This window comes from Pleurodeles waltl, chromosome 1_1, assembly GCF_031143425.1.
Source record: "Pleurodeles waltl isolate 20211129_DDA chromosome 1_1, aPleWal1.hap1.20221129, whole genome shotgun sequence".
NCBI classification, from domain to species: domain Eukaryota; kingdom Metazoa; phylum Chordata; class Amphibia; order Caudata; family Salamandridae; genus Pleurodeles; species Pleurodeles waltl.
Window position 1 is genome coordinate 950016169 of NC_090436.1, and position 19790 is coordinate 950035958.

Sequence of the window (19790 nt, forward strand, 5' to 3'; positions counted from 1 at the left end):
CCAGCTATGGTGGCCGTTGTGCCATTGTGCTCTTGCCACTGCTCCATGGCATGCTGGTGTTGTTCCTGCTGCATCCTCTGACTTTGCTCCAGGGTGGACACAATCTGTGCCAACCTATCTTGGGTATGTTGGTACGCCCCCAATACCTCTGAAATAACGCCCTGGGCTGCTGCATCCATCCCGTGGCCTCCCCCCTGGCCCACTGGGACCCTTGAACTTGCCCTAGCCCCATGTGCTGGTGTCCCATGCACAGGTCTGGACGTGTCACTTGTACTGGGGCCCTCGCCTTCCTGCATGTTGGGAGTGGGAGACTGTGGCCTCTGTAGCTGTGTTCCACCAGTCTGTGCCCTGGGTATACTGTGTGGATACGCCTGCCCTGGGCTGCTAGTCTTGACTGGGTGTTAGTTCCTGGGTGGGGCTGCTGCACGGTGAGAATCCAGGACTGTGTGAGGGGCCTGCCTGCTCATCAGTGTCCAGGGATCCTTTGCCAAGGTCTTGTGAGGTTCCTCTGTCTCCCTGGAGGGCAGTGGCTCTCCTGGTCCCATCCGTTAGGGTTGCATGGGTGGTGGTGCCTTTTGTGGGACATAGACATGTCTGTTACATATGCATGTAGGTTTAAGGTGTACAGGACTGTGCAATAGTGTGCTGATGTTACTTTCTGTGGCCTTTCAGGGTGCCTTTGTGAGGTTGACATTGCATTTAGCGCCAGTGGTGGGGTTGCATTGTGGTGGGGGGTATTGTTCCACTGTGGGTACGTGCAGGGGAGGGTGGCTGTGCACAGCAGGAGTGATGTGGACCTGTTAGTGGCTTGTAGGTCATGCAGGGGGGTGGATGTGGTGGGTAATGGCTGGGTGGGGTGTAGGTCCAGGTGGGTGTGGGTGTGGTGGGGTGGCGCATACATTGCAGCTGTGGGGTATATTGGGTAATTGTAGATGACTTACCCGAGTCCATTCCTCCAGTGAGTCCCTCTGGCTGCAGGATGGTGAGTACCTTTTCCTCCCAGCCGGTGTAGTCGGGTGGTGTTGGTGGCAGTCCTCCCCCAGTCTTCTGCACTGCGATGTGGCACCGAGATGCCATGGCCCTGTCCTTCCCCTCATGTTGTTCCATCTCTTGCGGATGTCGTCCCTGGTGCATGGATGGTGTCCCACTGCATTCACTCTGTTCACAATGGTCTGCCACAGCTCCATTTTCCAGGCGATGGGTGTGTGCTGCACCTCGGCCCGAATATTTGTGGCTCCACCTTCAGGATCTCATCCACCATGGTCCTTAGCTCCCTTTCGATGAAGTGTGGATTTTTGGGGAGGACATGGTGAGTGTGGTGGGTGGCGTTGGGACTGGGGATGAGATAAGGGTACTCTTCTGTGGGCGATGTGCATCACCTGTATGCTGGTGTACGCTGTCCGGCTCTGGTGCTCTCCGTCCTCTTGTCCTGGTTTTTCATTGCAAGGGATTGTGGGGTGTGTCTGGGGGTGTTTTATGGGGTTCTGGCTGTGTGTCAGCTGTGTGTGATACGCCTGTCCAATGTGTGCACGAGGTGATTTGTGCATCATTATTTGGAGGGGGGATGTGGGTGTGCTTGGCGGTGACGGGGTGGGGTGGGCCGGGATTCCCGCAGATAGAGTCATGGCGGGAGTGGTGGTCTGGGAATTGTTGGCGGGGTTGGGTTTTTCGATCATTATATGGTGGGTTTGCATTCACCGCCAATGGCGGGATTCTGTTCACCACCGGCACGGCGGTCAGCGGTCTTTCCCGCCATGTTCATAATGACTGCCAAAGTGTGCAAAAACACAGGCCTCTGCCCTGAGACCTCACTCTTGAGACAGATTATCGCTACTCCTCTACTGTTTTACACTCCACAAGTAATACAGGATTGTAAAATATTTTTGGAAAAGGAAGTTGCACTCTCCTTCATTGTAGTACCTATGCCTTATAGTCCCCACTTGTAGGGTATGGGGAGAAAGTAGCCTCTCCGCTGAGACCTTCCCATAGTATGACAGGAGTGCATAGTAGAGAATGAGAAGACACTGGACTCTTCACTAACACCTTTCCCCAGGGCTAAAACTGTGTATAGTAGGTTGTGGGAGGAGCTGGCTTCTCCAATGACCCCTCATCTCAAGGTGACCAGTGTGCATATATGGTGTAAAGAGACTAAGGTGGTCATTATGAACACAGCGGTAACAACTGCGTGTTCATGCTGGTGATCAAAACACTGACCACCAGTGAACCCGTAACCCTGCCGGCCAAATTATGAACATTTCTGTGGGCTAGCGGGCGGAAACATTGTTTCCGCCCGGCGGCTCATAGAAAGGCCCGGCTGGGACATTGACGGCGGCTCCATGTGCCTCTGTGCAGCAGGTGCAGTTGCACCTGTCGCGCAGATCACTGCCCAAAAATCGGGCAGTGACCTGCGTGACGGGGCTCTGCACCGGGGCCCCTGCACTGCCCATGCGCAGTGCATGGGCAGTGCAGGGGCACCCCCTCCGCCAGCCTTTCCCTGGACATGGGAACATTATCCGCAGGGTAGCGCAGCTACCCTGGCGGATAGTGTTTCCACTCACCGCCAGGGGTTCTGACAGCGGAAGCCTGACGGTGAGTGAGGGCCACCGATGGCGGCCCTCACTCTGTTCAGAATATGGCAGGTTGGCCCGCCATGCCGGCTGGCAGTTTCAGTCGCCAATGCCGGCAGTTCGTAATGAGGGCCTAAATCTCAACTAACACCTCTGCCCAGGTTGAGCAGTATGCATAGTAGGGTGTGGGGAGTTACTGGTCTCACATCTGTGACCTCACTATTGAATGACAGGTGTGAGAAGGTACTGGCCTTTTCAAATTAGGCTGTGAGGAGGAGCTCCCCTCTCTGCTTACACTTCTCCTCAGGGTAACAAATGGAACCGTGTGGAGGAAATTATCTGTATGCTGAGATTTCTGTCTTGGATGATGGATTGGCATACTTGAGAGAGACTGACTTCTAACTGAGACCTCTCCCCATGGATACAGGCGTTCATAGTACCATGTGGAGAGAGAGTTCTTTCTAGACTAAAATCTCTCCTCAAAGCAATGAGTGTGTATAGGATGGTTTGAGAAAGCATACATATCACAACATGAGAAATGAGAGACCTCTCTACTGAGACCTTTTCTCCAGACAACAGGTGTGCATAGTAGGATGTAAAAAGACTGTGCCCTCTCTTATCACACCTCCTGTCATGGTAACAGACACACTTAGTTCATAGCTCTCTGCATGGTATCAGTTATGTATAGTAAGGTAAGAGGTGTGTGTAAGAGGGTGATGTGGATCTGCAGTACATTGTGTCAAACAATTGCATCTTTGCTGACATCTCTCTCTAAGCTCATGTCTAAAAGAAGTAAAGTGTAAAAAAACAAAGGCCTGTTATCTAACACCTCTCCACAAGATAATGGGTGTACAAAGTATGGTGTACAGAGAGAATGCTATCTCCTCTGATTCCTTTTCCCAGGATGATGGCCTCCCTGCTGAGACCTCTCATATGATGAGTGTGTAGTAGGGTGTGTGGGAGAACTAACCTTTCAGCTAACACCCCTCCACATGGTGATAAGCATGGATAGTAGTGTGTGGTGAAAGACTAGCTTCACTACGGAAACTAACATGTCTCTCTTGGATAATGGGTTTATCGTTAGCTGCTCCACTGAGACCTGTCTCTGGGATGGCACATCACTGTAGCAGGGTATGGGAAGGGATTGGCCTCTATGCTGAGACCTCTCTGTCAGATGATGGATGTGTGTAGTAGGATGTAGGGAGGAACTTGTCTCTCTACTGTGACTTCTCTCTCAGATGATGGGTGTGCATAGTAGGGACTTTAGGGACTTGCCTCTCCACTGAGATGTATCTCTTGGATGACAGGTGAGCGTACAATAGTGTTGGGATGGACTGGCCTAGCCACTGACATCACCCTCCTAGGCAATGACTGTGCATAGTAGGTTGTGGACAGAGACTAACCTCTCTGATTACACCTTTTTGTGGGATGCCAGGTGTATGTAGTAGGTTATGGGGAGGGGCTAGCCTCTACTGTGAGACCCCTCTCTCAAATGGCAGGTGTGCAGTAGGGTTTGGGGAGGCACACATTTCCTCTGACCCTCTCTTAACACCAGGAGCAGACGATGAGCAGTAAATACAGTAGTTTAAAAAGCCTAGCCTCACTAATGCAGAACAGCAGGATTTAATGAGGGGTGAATAGGTGTCCAATCACTTAATTCCAGGATAACTAGCAGCCTGAACCTGGGTCTCATCACAAGAGGGAAAGAATAATGGACCTCATTACAACCCTGTCAGTAAAGTCCGCTGACTGCCGTGCTGACGGCCGCCAACATACCGTGTCCACGGCGGAAATCCGCTACTGGTATTATGACCCACACTTAGAAATCCTCCACAATACAGACACCCACACAAATCCACCTCACCAAAGGTCAGTGATAAACTGGCGGTACCAAAACCCACACCCTGTTACGCCAACAGGAATACGCCCAAACTATTACGACCCACAAATCAACGCTCAAAATACACACACATTTACAAAACACAACCACATTGGACAATCCAAAATACACACACCTGACACACATAGACACACCACACCCACACACTCACACCACTATAAAACACACACCCATATTACCCACAACCCCTTACAACTACATTTTTGGAAGAAGCAGAGAGAGAGAAAAGCTAAGACAATACCAGCATCCAGAGGCATACAACACCACATCAACCATCACCTCACACATCAGCCACACCACATCATGGCACCTCAAAGACGCCCCAGGTTTTCTGAGGAGGAGCTCAGGGTCATGGTGGAGGAAATCATCCAGGTAGAGCCACAGCTATTTGGATCACAGGTGCAGCAGATGTCCATTGCTAGGAAGATGGAGCTATGGCGGTGAACTGTCGACAGGGTCAACGCAGTGGGACAGCATCTAATAACACGGGATGACATCAGGAAGAGGTGGAACGACCTACGGGGGAAGGTATGTTCCGTGGTATCCAGACACCAGGTAGCTGTACAGAGGACTGGCGGTGGACCGCCCACTTCCTCTCCCACAGCTAACAACATGGGAGGAGCAAGTCTTGGCAATCATGCATCCTAAGGGCCTCGCAGGAGTAGCAGGAGGACTGGACTCTGGTAGGTCATATCTCTACTATTATATCCCCCTACCCTACCTGCATGCCATCACAAACCCCAACCCCTACCCTCACACCCATCACCCCAACACCTCACATATACCCCACTATCAAAACCCACACATCCCAATACCAAGCCCTGCATGTGACAACAATGCATGGACACCCATCAGAGACCTGCATGGAAACCCATCACCAAAGCATGTCCAACGGAGAGACTCACCCAGGGCACACAATCACCACTCACACAAGGGCCAAGGCGATAATGCAAGCACAGTAGTAGAGGGAAACACACCCATTGCACAAGATGGCACACGCAGATACAATAACAATGCATTTACAACCCAACAGGACCCCTACACAACGTCACTGGACAGGAAGTGCCATCCAAATCCAGACCCCCACAGAAGTGGCCCACAGTGACGACAGCAGCTCTGCACGCCCAGATCAAGATGACCAGCCCGGCCCATCGGGGACCTCTGGACAGTCGGTTCCCTGCCACAGTCCCAAACCACCACTGAACCTCCCCCCTCAGGAAACACCACCACAGCACCCACCCAGCGGGCCCATGCCACTATCCCCAGGACAAGTCAATCAGCAGTGTGTCCACCACTAAAGGAACCCCAGGCAACCCCACTAATACAGGACGATCACGGACCTGGGGTCAGTGGCAGTGGGCACACGGTTCAGGGGACAGAGGCACAGAATAACAGGAAAGCTAGGAGGACTACTGTGCGACAGGGGGAGGAAAAGCCCAGGAAACCCACTCACCACGAGTCACTCTCAAACATCATGGGAGCATACCACCACTCCCAGGAGACCATGGGCATGGTACTGGCCAAGTAGCAGGAGACCCAGCGGCTGCAGGAGGAACAGTAACTGGGTATCAGGGAGGACTTGAAGTCCATTAACACCACCCTGGTCACCATTGCAGGGGTGCTGGCAGACATGGCCAACACCATGAGAGAGACAGTGGCATACCACTGGGCCCCTGACACCAGCCCGAACGATGAACAGCCTTCCACATCCGCCGGCACTAGTGGACAGGAGGTCCCGCTACAGGACCAACAGGCCACCAGCACCCCACCCCCTGCAGAAGGAGAACCACCCCACAAACGGTCCCTGTGATCCAGTCACAAGACAGAGAACATTGGCAAGACCCCCACCAGGAAATAAGACTCTCCTGATTGTCACCCTTCTGTCCCACTATGTCACCCTGACCACCTTGAACTGCCATTGCTCCACTTCCTATGCTCCCTTGGACAATGCACCTGTGATACCAAGAGTCTGGACTCTACCATGGATATTCCTCCACCATCACCCCAGCCCATTTCACATCCCCCTCTACTTATTAGCACTTAAATAAACACCCTTAAATCACAAAACAATCTGGAGTCAGTCTGTACTTTCACAAATGTATTATTACAACTTCTTCGACAAATATCTATGTAAATGTTCATTTTCACATACCAATGTATGACAGTTGTTGGGCAGCAGCAAACATAGCAGAAGGCAGAATGAGGTACCCAGATCTGTGAAAAGGAAGCCAAAGTGAACTGTCAGGGTCCATACACAGAGGTTAAAAGGCTGACTTATACAATGTCCTACAGTAGTCAGATATGAGATGAGCAGTGCCAGTCTCTTACCTGTGTCTCACTGGAAGTACTGCATGATGATGTTGTTTCAGTTGTCAATATCTTCTTCCTCTGCCTCCTCTTCCTCGCTGTCCAGACGCTCCATAGCTGCCACAAGACCAACATCAGGGCCATCCTTCTGCAGAAAAGGCACCTGGCGTCGCAAAGCCGGGTTGTGCAACATACAGCTTGCCACGATGATCTGGCACACCTTCTTCGGTGAGTAGTATATGGAGCCACCTGTTAGATGGAGGCACCTGAATCTCGCCTTCAGGAGGCCGAAAGTCCGTTCAATAATACGCCTAGTTAGCCCATGTGCCTCATTGTAGCATTCCTCTGCCCTTGTCCTGGCCTTCCTCACTGGGATCAATAGCCATGAGAGGCTGGGGTAACCAGAGTCACCTGCAAATGTCGATGGATATCTGTTAGACAAACACCAACACTTAGGGACTACCCCATACCCACACACCTATTCATACTGTGTGGGGACCTTGGGCTCACCTATTAGCCATACCCAGTGTCTCTGGAGTTGCCCCATCACATAAGGGATGCTGCTAGTCCTCAAAATGTAAGCGTCATGCACACATCCAGGATACTTGGCATTCACATGAGAGATGTACTGGTCTGCCAAACACACCAAATGCACATTCATTGAATGGTAGCTTTTTCGATTTCTGTACACCTGTTCATTCCTGCGGGGAGGCACAAATGCCACATGTGTACCATCAGTGGCACCAATGATGCTGGGGATATGTCCCAGGGGATAGAAGTCAGCTTTTACTGTGGCCAAATCCTCCACCTGGGAGAAAACGATGTAGCTGTGCATGTGTTTCAGCAGGGCAGATAACACTCTGGTCAACACATTAGAAACCATTGGCTGAGACATCCCTGATGCCATGGCCACTGTTGTTTGAAAGGAACCACTTGCCAGGAAATGGAGCACTGACAGGACCTGCGCTAGAGGGGGGATACCTGTGGGATGCCAGATAGCTGACATCAGGTCTGGCTCCAATTGGGCACACAGTTCTTGGATTGTGGCACAATCAAGTCTGTAGGTGATAATGATGTGTCTGTCTTCCTTTGTCGACAGGTCCACCAGGGGTCGTACACTGGAGGATGACTCCATCTCATCATCTGCCCCAGCAGATGTGCCCTATAGAGGAGAATGGTGAGCAGAGGGTCATGTACCACATGGGTTGCACAATTGTTTTTGCAGTAATGTGAGTAAATCCGTGTGTGGCGTTGTCTGTCTGTATTTCTGCCCAAATGTGCTGTGGTGCAGTTAGGTGCCATGCCATGTGCCACCCTGAAATGGCGGCTGCCTGACCTGTAAGGAGGGACAAGGGGAAATGAGGTAACTACGCTGGCGCTGTGCATCGTCGCTGTAGGCGGTTGAAGACCGCCACGCAATTCAGCATTGGTTATCATTGGGCCCTATGGGTTCCAGGAACCAATGACGATGTACGTCAGCAGTGACGGTACACACCGTTGCGAACGTGACTGACATTGTCTGGCTCTGCACTTACTTGATACCTGACCTTCAACAGGAGAGGACCTACACTGCAAGTGCTGCTGTGACCTGTGTCTGGAAGTGACAATGGCTCGAGTGTCTGGGAAAAGGGCCCCTGCCTTCACTTCGGAGGAGCTGGAGAGACTAGTGGATGGGGTCCCCCCAGCACACGCTACTCTAAGGTCCTCCAGACAAACAGGTGAGTAAACTGTGAGCATGATGCGTGGGACATGAATGTATGGAGTGGTGTGGATGGAAGATACATGTGGGGGGGCTGAGGTCTGCATGTGAGGATAGTGAGTGTATGTGTGTCAGGGCATGGGTGGGAAGTGGTGGGCAATGAGTATGACGAACCGGACAGGGGAGTAATTTCCTTTCATCCTTTACCTTTCCTCTAGGTCAGTGCCCACCAGAAGAAGGGTATTTGGCGTACCATCACCAAGGAAGTGCGGACCCTGGGGGCCTATCATGGGGACATCAGGGCTGCTAGTGTGCCACCTACTGAAGCTAAGGACCACCCAATTCCACCACCTGCCAAGATAAAGAAGGGGCCAGCATGCAGAAGGGAAAAGCCACACTACCCACCCAGCAAGGCCTCATCCAGAACCAAAGAGGACAGTGCAAAGGTCCCAGCAGTGACTACCAAGGTGGGGAAGGGACACAAAAGCAAAGGAAAGTCACCTCAGGGCACGGAGCCTCCTGGTGAGGGACTGGTGACCCCCATTTCTCATGACAGGCCAGCAACCTGTACCATGATGAGCACCGCCGCAATGACTGCCACCTGCAACGCCATCTGCATCAACACCTGCACAGCAGCTGCCACAACTACAGTCACCAGCATCATCCACAGTGGGCCGCCGTCCAAGGCTGCAGGAGACGGCCTGGTGTCTCCCTCCACTACTACAGACACCTGCACCACGGGCAGCACCACCAGCATCTCTGCCGCAGACACCGCCGAAGACACCTGCCCCGCGACGTGCCCAGCCAGTGCCACTACAGCGGACATCAGCAGCATCCCCAGTGGGCAGCCGTCCGAGGCTGCAGGAGATGTCCTGGACCCTGCACACACTACATGAGGCACCACCACCAGCACTGGCACCTACCAGCAGTAAGTCACCGCAAGGTGGAGTGTGGCTCTGCCTCCACGGTGTATCATGCTACCTGTTCCCTGAAAATCTCATGGCTCAGACACCCAGGTGAGGGACTGGGAACTGCCACACCCCGGGTGCAGCATCACTGGGCACCAAGCCCCCTCCAGAACCAGTGGAGAAAAGCATCCACTAACACAGTCCTTGGCAGGATGAAGCACTCTGGGCACCAAGCCCCCTCCAGAACCACTGGAACATGTCACCGACTTGGGAGACTGTGGCTTTGCACACCCCAGGACCAAGCAGTGGCCAAACCACCGACTTGAGAGACTGTGGCTTTGCACTCCCCAGGACCAAGCAGTGGGCAAACCACCCACTGGAGAGACTGTGGCTTTGCACTCCCCAGGAGCAAGCAGTGGGCAAACCACCCACTAAAGAGACTGTGGCTTTGTACTCCCAGGACCAAGCAGTGGGAAAACCACCCACTAGAGAGCCTGTGGGTTTGTACTCCCCAGGAACAAGCAGTGGGCAAACCACCCACTTGAGAGACTGTGGCTTTGTACTCCCCAGGAGCAAGCAGTGGGCAGACCACCCACTTGAGAGACTGTGGCTTTGCACTCCAAGGAGCAAGCAGCAGGCATGGAGCCCCCTCAAGGAGCAGTGGCGTTGTCCCATCATCCGGCTGAGGTGCCCCCCCTCACCTTCCCCCTGAGGTGCCTATTTTTTATCGACCTAATGCCCCTGCAGTGTTCTCTCTGTTTTGAGGCAGGTGTCATGTGTGGGCTTCGCCCATGCTTTTTGGGACCACTGGTCCACGGACATTTAATCGGACAGTATACGGACTTGTGTACTTGCTGTAAATATTTATATATACTGCTATTTACTGTTCTCTTGGGCTATCTGATTGTTCGAATATTACACTAGTTAAACTCATTTTGTTTGGTCCTTGCGTTCTTCCAGGGGGTGACAGGGTGTATCTGTGATGTGACTGGATATGTATGTGTGTGTATGTTGTTGTGGGTGGGGGTGTTGCGTATGTGTGTCACTCTCTTTTCCCTCCTCCTTTCCCCTGTGTGCTAGGTACATTACGCACCGTGGTCGTCGCCACCGTCCTTCGTACTCCTGGTAGTTGAGAAGATACACCAACATTGGTAACACCTGTAGTTCGGGCTCCATGGCGTCCCGGTTCCTCGTTAGGTGTTGAGAGGTGAGTGGTTTCCCTTCCAAAGACTGTTTCAGCCGTGCTTTTGATGGCGTTGGTACCGCCCCGGAAAAGCTGGCGGATTGGTGCCTTGTAATAGTGTGGGCAGTACATTGTCTTCCGCCTGTCTGTTGGCGGTTACCGCCGCGGTGTTTGTTTCTACCGCCGTGGCGGTCAGAGTGTTAAAGTGGCTGTCTGTGTTGGCGGTTTCCGCCATGGTCATAATTCTATTTTTTTTACCGCCGGCCTGTTGGCGGTATTACCGCCGCTTTATCACTGACCGCCAGGGTTGTAATGATGGCCAATATGTTTTTCGTGTAGGCCTTCCTGGGACCATAATCTGGTTCTGGACAAAACGTAGTCTCATTTCTATTTGTATCGTTTTGTGCAAGTTTTTCAATCTGAAAATCTGGTCACCCTAATGAAAGGTGCTAAAGGGACAGTAGAAAGGGAGACAAATGCATATTAGTAGGGGTACTAAGTGAGAGGAAATGCAATATTTTGTAAAGTAACCAACATTTTTGAAAACTTTCAAAACAGAGAGTGAGAGAATATGTGCACATTTGTTCTGTGTGTATACAAAACTTCCTGGTGAAATCAAATATTCACCTCACTACACTCGACTCAAAGGACCTATACCCAGCTATTTAGCAGAAAATACATTTATTAGGGGAGTAACACCCCAAACACCCCCCTGAAGCTATGCTCCTGGTGAAGAGTCCCAGCAGTGGCAGGGATGAGTGGTGGTGGTGAATCACATTGCTTGCGTATTGACAAATTTAGTATACTATATTTGTTAAGTAGGGTAGATATTCCACCCATCATCATCACCTCCATGTCGATGGCATTTTGCCACCCATGACCTTTTTGCAGCATGGTTCAATTCAGCAATGGAGTGTTGGCTGTGCAATGTGCATCTGCTTCAGTTAATGTGGCATTACAAAGTTCTCAATGCATTTACACACCAAAAACAGGTTTATTTCCCATTGCCCACTCACCTCCTACTGGTAATCACTTCATTATCCTCTAAGTTCTGTATCAGCCTACCAAAAAATTGAAAAATCCATTCTTGACATGTGCCACATTTTTATGGCCAAGTGATTTATGTACATATATTTCATGGTTTTCATGAAAGATTTGCATCTGTGCAAATGTTTTCCTTTCATCATTCCTCAACTACAATGACTAAGCAGAAGCTTAGCACATGATGCTCAGTGACACCCCACTATTCTATAACAAAAGTAAAACCTCTACCTAGCTTAATGCCTCTAACCTACCTTGCAGTAGAGTAACTTTCCTTACTGCCAATTTAAGGTATTTGTTGAAAAATAATTGTGGGTACAGTGGGACTAAGTGCCTGATTTAGAGTTTGGCAGATGGGATACTCTATGATGAGCATGCCAAATAAAATATATATTATATTCCATTACCTTCCCTGTACTGCAATGCCTTATATTTTTCACTGTCTACTTTTGGCAGACTAGTTTTCCACGTAATACACAATATGTGTGACATAGTACTATTATTATTATTCATCTGCCTCTTTGGAGTCAGGCTATAATTGAAAGGCAGTCAGAGAAAAGCAGCGTAATTGAAATTAAAGTAAGATAATAAATTGTCCATTACAGCTGCCACAAAAACATGTAGACTGTAGCAGAGCCAACACTAGCATGCCTCCATTAATGTTGCACAGCAAGAATACTTTTAATTGTGCTGCACATATGCCTTACTCATTAATGAGAGGTAAGGTTTATTTTCATACACAAAGTGTATGTTTAGTTTTTACTAGGAAATCCTTTAAATAAAAAAAAAAACACTTTTACTCTGGTGGTATTTGTATTCTGGTGTAATTCCTTGCAGTTTGTGCTTTATGTGATGCATATGTGGGGAAAACCTGGCCCTGTGACTAATCACACACAAAAGTTCCAATGGCCCTGGGGGATCAGCAATGTTCAACTAATGTACCACTATATAAACAACTATTTGCACTGAGCATTATTTACAATCTGTGTTTTTTAAAAACTTTTTACATTTCTTGATATAGCTACTCCTGCTGGTCCACCATCATGGCAGGAGATAGCTACCCAGCTGCGTGGCCACTGGATAGAGGCAATCCAGTCTGAATATCACAGGCTGGTGGCTCTGGAAGAGGATGAAGCAGAAGCATGTGTAGCGATCCCCAATACCTTCGGCCAGCCACCAGCGCCTTCATCACTGCCACACCATCACCAGTGACGTCGCAGCAGGGATCCTCCACTGCTGCCTCCCTCTTCATCATCATCCACAGTCTGCCTCCTCTACTGCATCCTATGGGAGCTGGGCTGCACTGCCAAGAGGTGGTATGCCTCCACACCTGGCTAGATGCCAGTGGAGCCCTTTTAAAATATATTTTCTTTGGTGGGAAGGAATGTTGTAGGTGGAGAGGGTGGTGATTGGACAAGGCAGTTGGGGCAATGACATTTGGTTTTGGTTGGATAATTAAGTTAGACATTGGGGAGATTTCTTTATTTGTTGGTGTGATGAGTGGGCCTGTTGTGGAAGGAGAGGGTAGGTTTTATTTGTAAACAAAATAAATGGGTAGTTAGTTTATATAATGGCAATCTTTCTCATGTCTTTGCACTACATTTAGGGCATCCTGGTTTTTACATTGACAAAAAGATGCCCTCTGAATAGTCACAAACTGTACACCAACTTTCCACCAGACATTCCCTAGCTGATTCTGAAATCCCTTGCCATATAATTATTTGCTAGGTTACTTACTTTACTTCTATCCAAACAATACCCCGCTACCAAAGTGAGAACAGTACAACACAGACTAGATCTGTCTTATTGCTTGAGGGTGCTATCTTTTGCAGCGCCCACACACATTAAACTGTATGCTGGCTAGTTATACCCTTGTCCTACTACTCTCTGTAACTATATTGCCTATTGGGGGTATGCCTATACCTATTCCATACTGCCCACAACATAAATTAAAATATTATTAATCTTCAGTCGAAGTTACTAATCAAACTAGTTCACTTCTAAGTTCTCTTAGCTGAGTAGATGAAGTGATGGCTACTGCCTCTCTCAATCTTCCAAAACCTTATTGCAGGGCTTCTCAAGGTGCCTTCCTAATGGTGGTGATATTAGTAGCAAGCTTGCGCGCTTACATGGAAGACTTCACAAGTGAGGTCCCACTCCTACCTACGTGTACTTCAACTGTATGATTATTCAGAAGGATTGTCTATCACAGGCAACTACATTGAAAGAAAACACAGAGATGGTGGGTTACTTATATCATAACTTATCAAAGACTGAGACCAGACTACCACCATACACAGAGACCTGATATTATTACAAAAACTAGCCATAGTAACTTTTGAGCAAGGGGGCTAGTATTTAATTCATTTATTAAAACAAATAAAACTTACAAAGTCCTCGATTCAGGAGCAGTGAACTTAGGACAGGAGAAGGTTAAGGGCCATATTTATACTTTTCGACGCACAACTGGGCCAACGCAGTTGTGCGTCAAAAAATCTAACGCCGGCTAACGCCATTCTGAAGCGCCATGCGGGCGCCGTATTTATTCAATGACGTTAGCCGGCGTTAGCCGGCGGCGCAGCCTGGTGTGCGTCAAAAAAATGACGTACACCAGGCAGCGCCGGCGTAGGGGAATATGGAGCTTGGGCGCCAAAAAATGGGGCAAGTCAGGCTGAGGCAAAATTATCGCCTCAACCCGATTTGCGCCATTTTTTTCGACTCCCAACCCCCATTGAAATGACTCCTGTCTTAGCAAAGACAGGAGTCATGCCCCCTTGCCCAATGGCCATGCCCAGGGGACTTCCATAGTGGCATGTAGGGGGGCACAAATCAGGCCCCCCTATGCCACAAAAAAAAAAAAAAATACTTACCTCAACCTACCTTATGTTCCCTGGGATGGGTCCCTCCATCCTTAGGCGTCCTCCTGGGGTGGGCAAGGGTGACGGGGGGGTCCCTGGGGGCATGGGAGGGCACCTCTGGGCTCCTTCCGAGCCCACAGGTCCCTTAACGCCTGCCCTGACCAGGCGCTAAAAAACGACGCAAAAGCGGCTGGACGTCATTTTATTTTACCCGCCCACTCCCGGGCGTGATTTTTGCCCGGGAGTGTAAATACGGCGCACATGCCTCGGAGTCACTTTTTTAGATGGGAACGCCTACCTTGCGTATCATTAACGCAAAGTAGGTGTCCACGCTAAAAAATTACGCAAACTCCATGGACTTTGGCGCTAGACGCGTCTAACGCCAAAGTATAAATATGGAGTTAGTTTTGCGTCAGAATTGCGTAAAAAAAAACGACGCAATTCCGGCGCAAACAGAGTATAAATATGCCCCTAAGTGTTTAAGCAACACAAGGCCTCAATGATGATGGTGATGAATGATATTATATTATACGTATCCCTTTTATACATGGGTGGGTAAGTGGGGCTGCCAGTTAGCTATTGCTCAGATAAGAGAAGATCCTGCAGTGAGTTGATATTGATTTCACCACACCTGGCCCATCAAGCGTGTGATCCAATAATGGTGTAAATTCATAAGTCACACCTCAAATATATCACACAGCCTGAAGGAAGACGGGTAGAGGCTTGATGAATGGATGGGAAAGGATATTTGGGGAAAGCTGTGACAAAGGCAAACACTACACGACAACAATATTCATAAGATCGATAAGCAGTACTTCATCATCTTCAAAGCTGTTGCGGGAGGAAATGATGGAATACAGTTCAATTAAATGAGTTGTAAAGACAGTCCCTCAGCCCCAGAGACCCAGAATATTATGGTGGTCATTACGACCCTGGCGGTCGGAGACCGCCAGGAGTAATGTGGCGTCCGTACCGCCAACAGGCTGGCGGTACGGAGGCCCTTATTACGACCGCGGCGGTAGCGCCGCGGACGCACCGCCGGGGCTGGCGCTTTCCCGCCGTTTTAGCCCCGGCGGTGATAATCCGCCAGGGCAGCGCTGCAAGCTGTGCTGCCCTGGGGATTATGACCCCCCTACCGCCAGCCTGTTTCTGGCGGTTTGCACCGCCAGGAAGAGGCTGACGGTAAGGGGTGTCCTGGGGCCCCGGAGATTGCAGAGAGGACCAGGAGATTGCAGGAGAGGACCAGGAGATTGCAGACTAAATGTGTGTCTTGGGCTAGTCATCACTGTGTGAAGTGGTGTCTCCATCTGAGACTTGTGCAATTTCAAGGTGCTGATTTGAGTGATGGTCCTATTGCACTCGGGGAGACAGGGCTGCTCTGTGTAAAGCTTTCACCCTCTTTTTCCTTATTGTTAGGCCTGTCAACTCTTGGTGTGATTTCCCCTTTACTTTTTGCTTCTGACCTCCTGTTATTGGTCCTGTGCTGAATTTCATTTTTGCTGGTTTGAGGACTCTGGGCACTTTACCGCTGCTGACCAGTGCTAAAGTGCAAGTGCTCTGTGTCTAAATTGGATTGGTGATTGGGGTTCTCCATGACTGGCATATTTCATTTACTAGTAAGTCCCTAGTGAAGTGTACCAGCGATGCCCAGGGCCTGTAAATCAAATGCTAGTAGTTGGTCTGCAGCACTGTTTGTGCAACCCACGCGAGTAGCCCTATAAACATGTCTCACACCTGCCACTGTAGTGTCTGTGTGTGTAGTTTTTATATGTCAGTTCAACCTGGCAAGTGTACCCACTTTCCAGGGCCAAACTTTCCATTTTTCTACATGTCAGCCACCCCTAAGGTAGGCCCAAGGCAGCCCCATGGGCATGGTGCAGTATATGTCAAAGATAGGACATTCACTGCTATGTTTTAGAGGTCCTGATAGTGAAATAATGTGAAATTTATTTTCACTACTGTAAGGCCTATCTCTCCCATAGGGTAACATTGTGATTGCCTTGAAATATCTTTTAAGCGCAGTTTCCCATTGGGAGCAGATAGAGATATGGAATGTTGGGTCTCTGAACTCACAATTTAAAAATATATGTTTTGGTGAAGTGAATTTTTAGTTTGTAAGTTTGAAAATGCTGATTTTAGAAAGTGAGCATTTTCTTGCTTAACCATTCTGTTCCTCTGCCTGGCTGCTGAATACATGTCTGGTTCAGAGTGACAGTTTGGCTGTTTGTAAATTCACTCTAGATAGTCACACAAAGGAAGCTGAGGTGTATCCTGCATATCCTGATGGGTCTCCCTGGGCTAGGGTGGATGGAGGAGCTGACACTTTTACCTTAACAGGGCTGTGCCTCCCCTGACATAAAGCAGTCTCCAATCCCCTAGAGTGTGTCTGGGGCTAGGTCAGGGAGTGGCAGGGTCTTGTGCACTCCAAAGACTACTTTGAAGTTTGCTTACTTCAAAGGCAGAAATGAGTATAAGTATTGGACTGCTGACCCCACAACTTCAGAACTCTTCAGGACTGAGGACATTCTGCCAGGAAGAAGAGCAGGATGCTGTAGGAGGAACTGCAACATTGCCTGCTGCTTTTCTATGCTGGCCTGCTGCCTGCTGCTTCTGTCTTGGGAGTGAAAGGACTGGGCTTTGCTTTCTACATCCTGCTTTCCAGAGTTCTCCAAGGGCATGAACTGAGCTTGCCTCCTGTTGTGAAGTCTCAAGAACATTAAAGACTTCATCTACCATTGCCTGGGCTCTTCTGTTGAGAGTCCTGCCTTGCCACTTGGTACCAAATCCAGTCCCTCGGCCCTTGGAAATGGAAGCTGGTAACCTAAGTGAAAAGCCACATATGAAGGCCTCTGCGGTAGAAACAATGTTGCAGCGCCTGCACTGCATCTCAAAAATCGAAGCAGAGCTTGTCTCACAGCTGCGAAATTGACGCATCACCTGTTTCAAGGCAGATCCATCATTGTCGTGCATCTGGATTTTCCACGCATCATCGCTTTTTTCATTTTCTTCATCGACATTGCTCCACAACAGGAATCAACGCATTTCTTGTCCAGCGGGAAAAGAATCCACGCATCACTAACCGGGCAGAAAAAAGAATTCAAGCATCTCCAGGCGGGAAAAGAATTCAAGCATCGCTTGTCCAGCATGAAAATAATCAATGCTTTGCTTGCTTTTACGACACATCACTTCCTTTGCGGCCTGCATCATCTTTGTTTTGGCACATCCAAGGTACTGTGTGTTATAGTGATACAGCCACTGATTTTTCAAGATTGAGACTCTTTACAATCTTTAAAAAGATGATATGTCTACTTGTATATGGTGGATGTTTGTCATGTTGGTCTTGTTTTATTCAGATAAATGTTGACTATGTTTCTAAACTGGTGTTGTGTACATTTGTGGTGTTTCCACTGTATTAATACATGTGTGCGGATACCTTACACATTGCCTGTGAAATAAGCCTGACTGCTTGTGCCAAACTACCAAGCGGGTGAGCCGCAGTTATCTTAGCTGTGTGACTCTCTGACCCTGAATAGAGTGAGGATCCCTACTTGGTGTAAATTGACTGACAACTAGAGACCACATTTCTAACACTTATCACCTCCCACCGTGATCTGAGTTGATTCCCCTCTCTCATCACCACCACCACTTGCAGCAATTTTTTAAGGTGCTCATCCCACCAGGCTGTGTTTCATATGGGGTGTTTGGCATTCCATACCATAGCGTGAACCAGGCTTACCTCCACAAGCACTCATGTAGCAAATGAAAATTGCAATGTTATCCACCAGATTGCTAATCATAAAGAAGATCCAAAATGGGGAGGAAAACTTTTTTAGTGTGCAACTGGTGCCACAGCCAAAACTAGAAGAACTGGACGTAGGCGGGTGTGTCAACATTTGCCTTTCTGCAGTGCGTAGTTTGACTGAGGTAGTGGTGGATGCAGGTCTCAGTGTGGGGCCTTACAAATATGGAAGCTGGTGTTGTTCGTAATAGTGGAACCATTGCCACATCCCTATGAGTAGGTTGGATAGGAGGGATAATATCAGTGTCCTCTAAACCAGCTTTCATGATAAAGACTGCCTCATCCTACTCCTCCCCTTCTACAATTCTAAGGCTTTTCAAGATGAGGTACATCTTGCTCAGAAGGAAGCTCAACCTCCTGTTCTGCTCCTAGGTCAGGAAGAATTTTTGCTGGCTCTGGCTCCTGTTGTCCACTTTGTTCAGTTTCTTGCGATGATTGGGTACTAGTTTACAGCTGAGACAACTCCGATTCAGACTCACAGCTCGTCGCCATGATTACAGTGGTTGCCTCGCTGATTCCCATGGCATGGGGCTAACGCTGCAGTGATGCCATCTTTGATGTAGGAGTGCTTCTCCTTGCTTGCTGCCCATCTGATGAAGGATGGTGTGGCAGGCTCACCACATTCCCTGAAAAAGATGAAGGGTGGCACACCGTGGTGGCAATCTGCTTGTTCTTCTTCTCCTCCTAACTGGGCACTTCCTTGGCAGGAACACCTTTCTTTTGGGCCATCTTTAAGCTTGCCAGTTGGCACTTAGCTGCACAAGCTGAAGCAGAGGTGTCATGTGCAGTTGTCACTTCACTTTGTGCCGACCTTCTGTCTGGCAGTAGTGGGGGTGATTTCTCTTGTGCACCTAAAAGCAAACAAACAAGAAACATTTAGTAGAAGGTGGCATTTCTTCAATTTGAATTATTCATAGTACAGACAATGTCATTTAGTGAGGTTATCCCAAACAATTAACAACAATAGTGTATCGACTATTGATTTGAATCCTCACCATAACATAATATTTCAAATCAGGATAACAACATAAAGATATAACTGTTTGCTTTATGTGCACCGAAGGGGAAACACCTGTGGCAGGCAGGTGTGTGGGGTAAATGGAGCTGGTGCGTGTATATGGCAGGCATGGGTGCAGGGGAAAATTGAATAATCCTTTAAAAATGAATGCTGGTGTGTGTCTATGGCAGGCAAGAGGTGAAAGGAAAATGGAATTATGCTTACAAATGAATGCTGGTGTGTGCCTGTGGTAGTCAGGGGTACAGAGAAAATTGAATAATCCTTAAAAGATTAATGCTGATGTGCACCTTTGGCAGGCAGGGGATGCAGGAGAAAATGAAACAATCCTTAAAAAACAAATGCTGCCGTGCGCTTATGGCAGGCAGGAAGTCCAAGGAAAATGTAATAATCCTTAAAAAATGAATGTGTCTATGGCCTAAAAGAAGAAGACCTATGGCAGGCAGAGTGGAGGGAAAATGCAAAATTAAAAAAAAATTGCTGGTATATCAATAGGGTTTATGGAAAATCCAT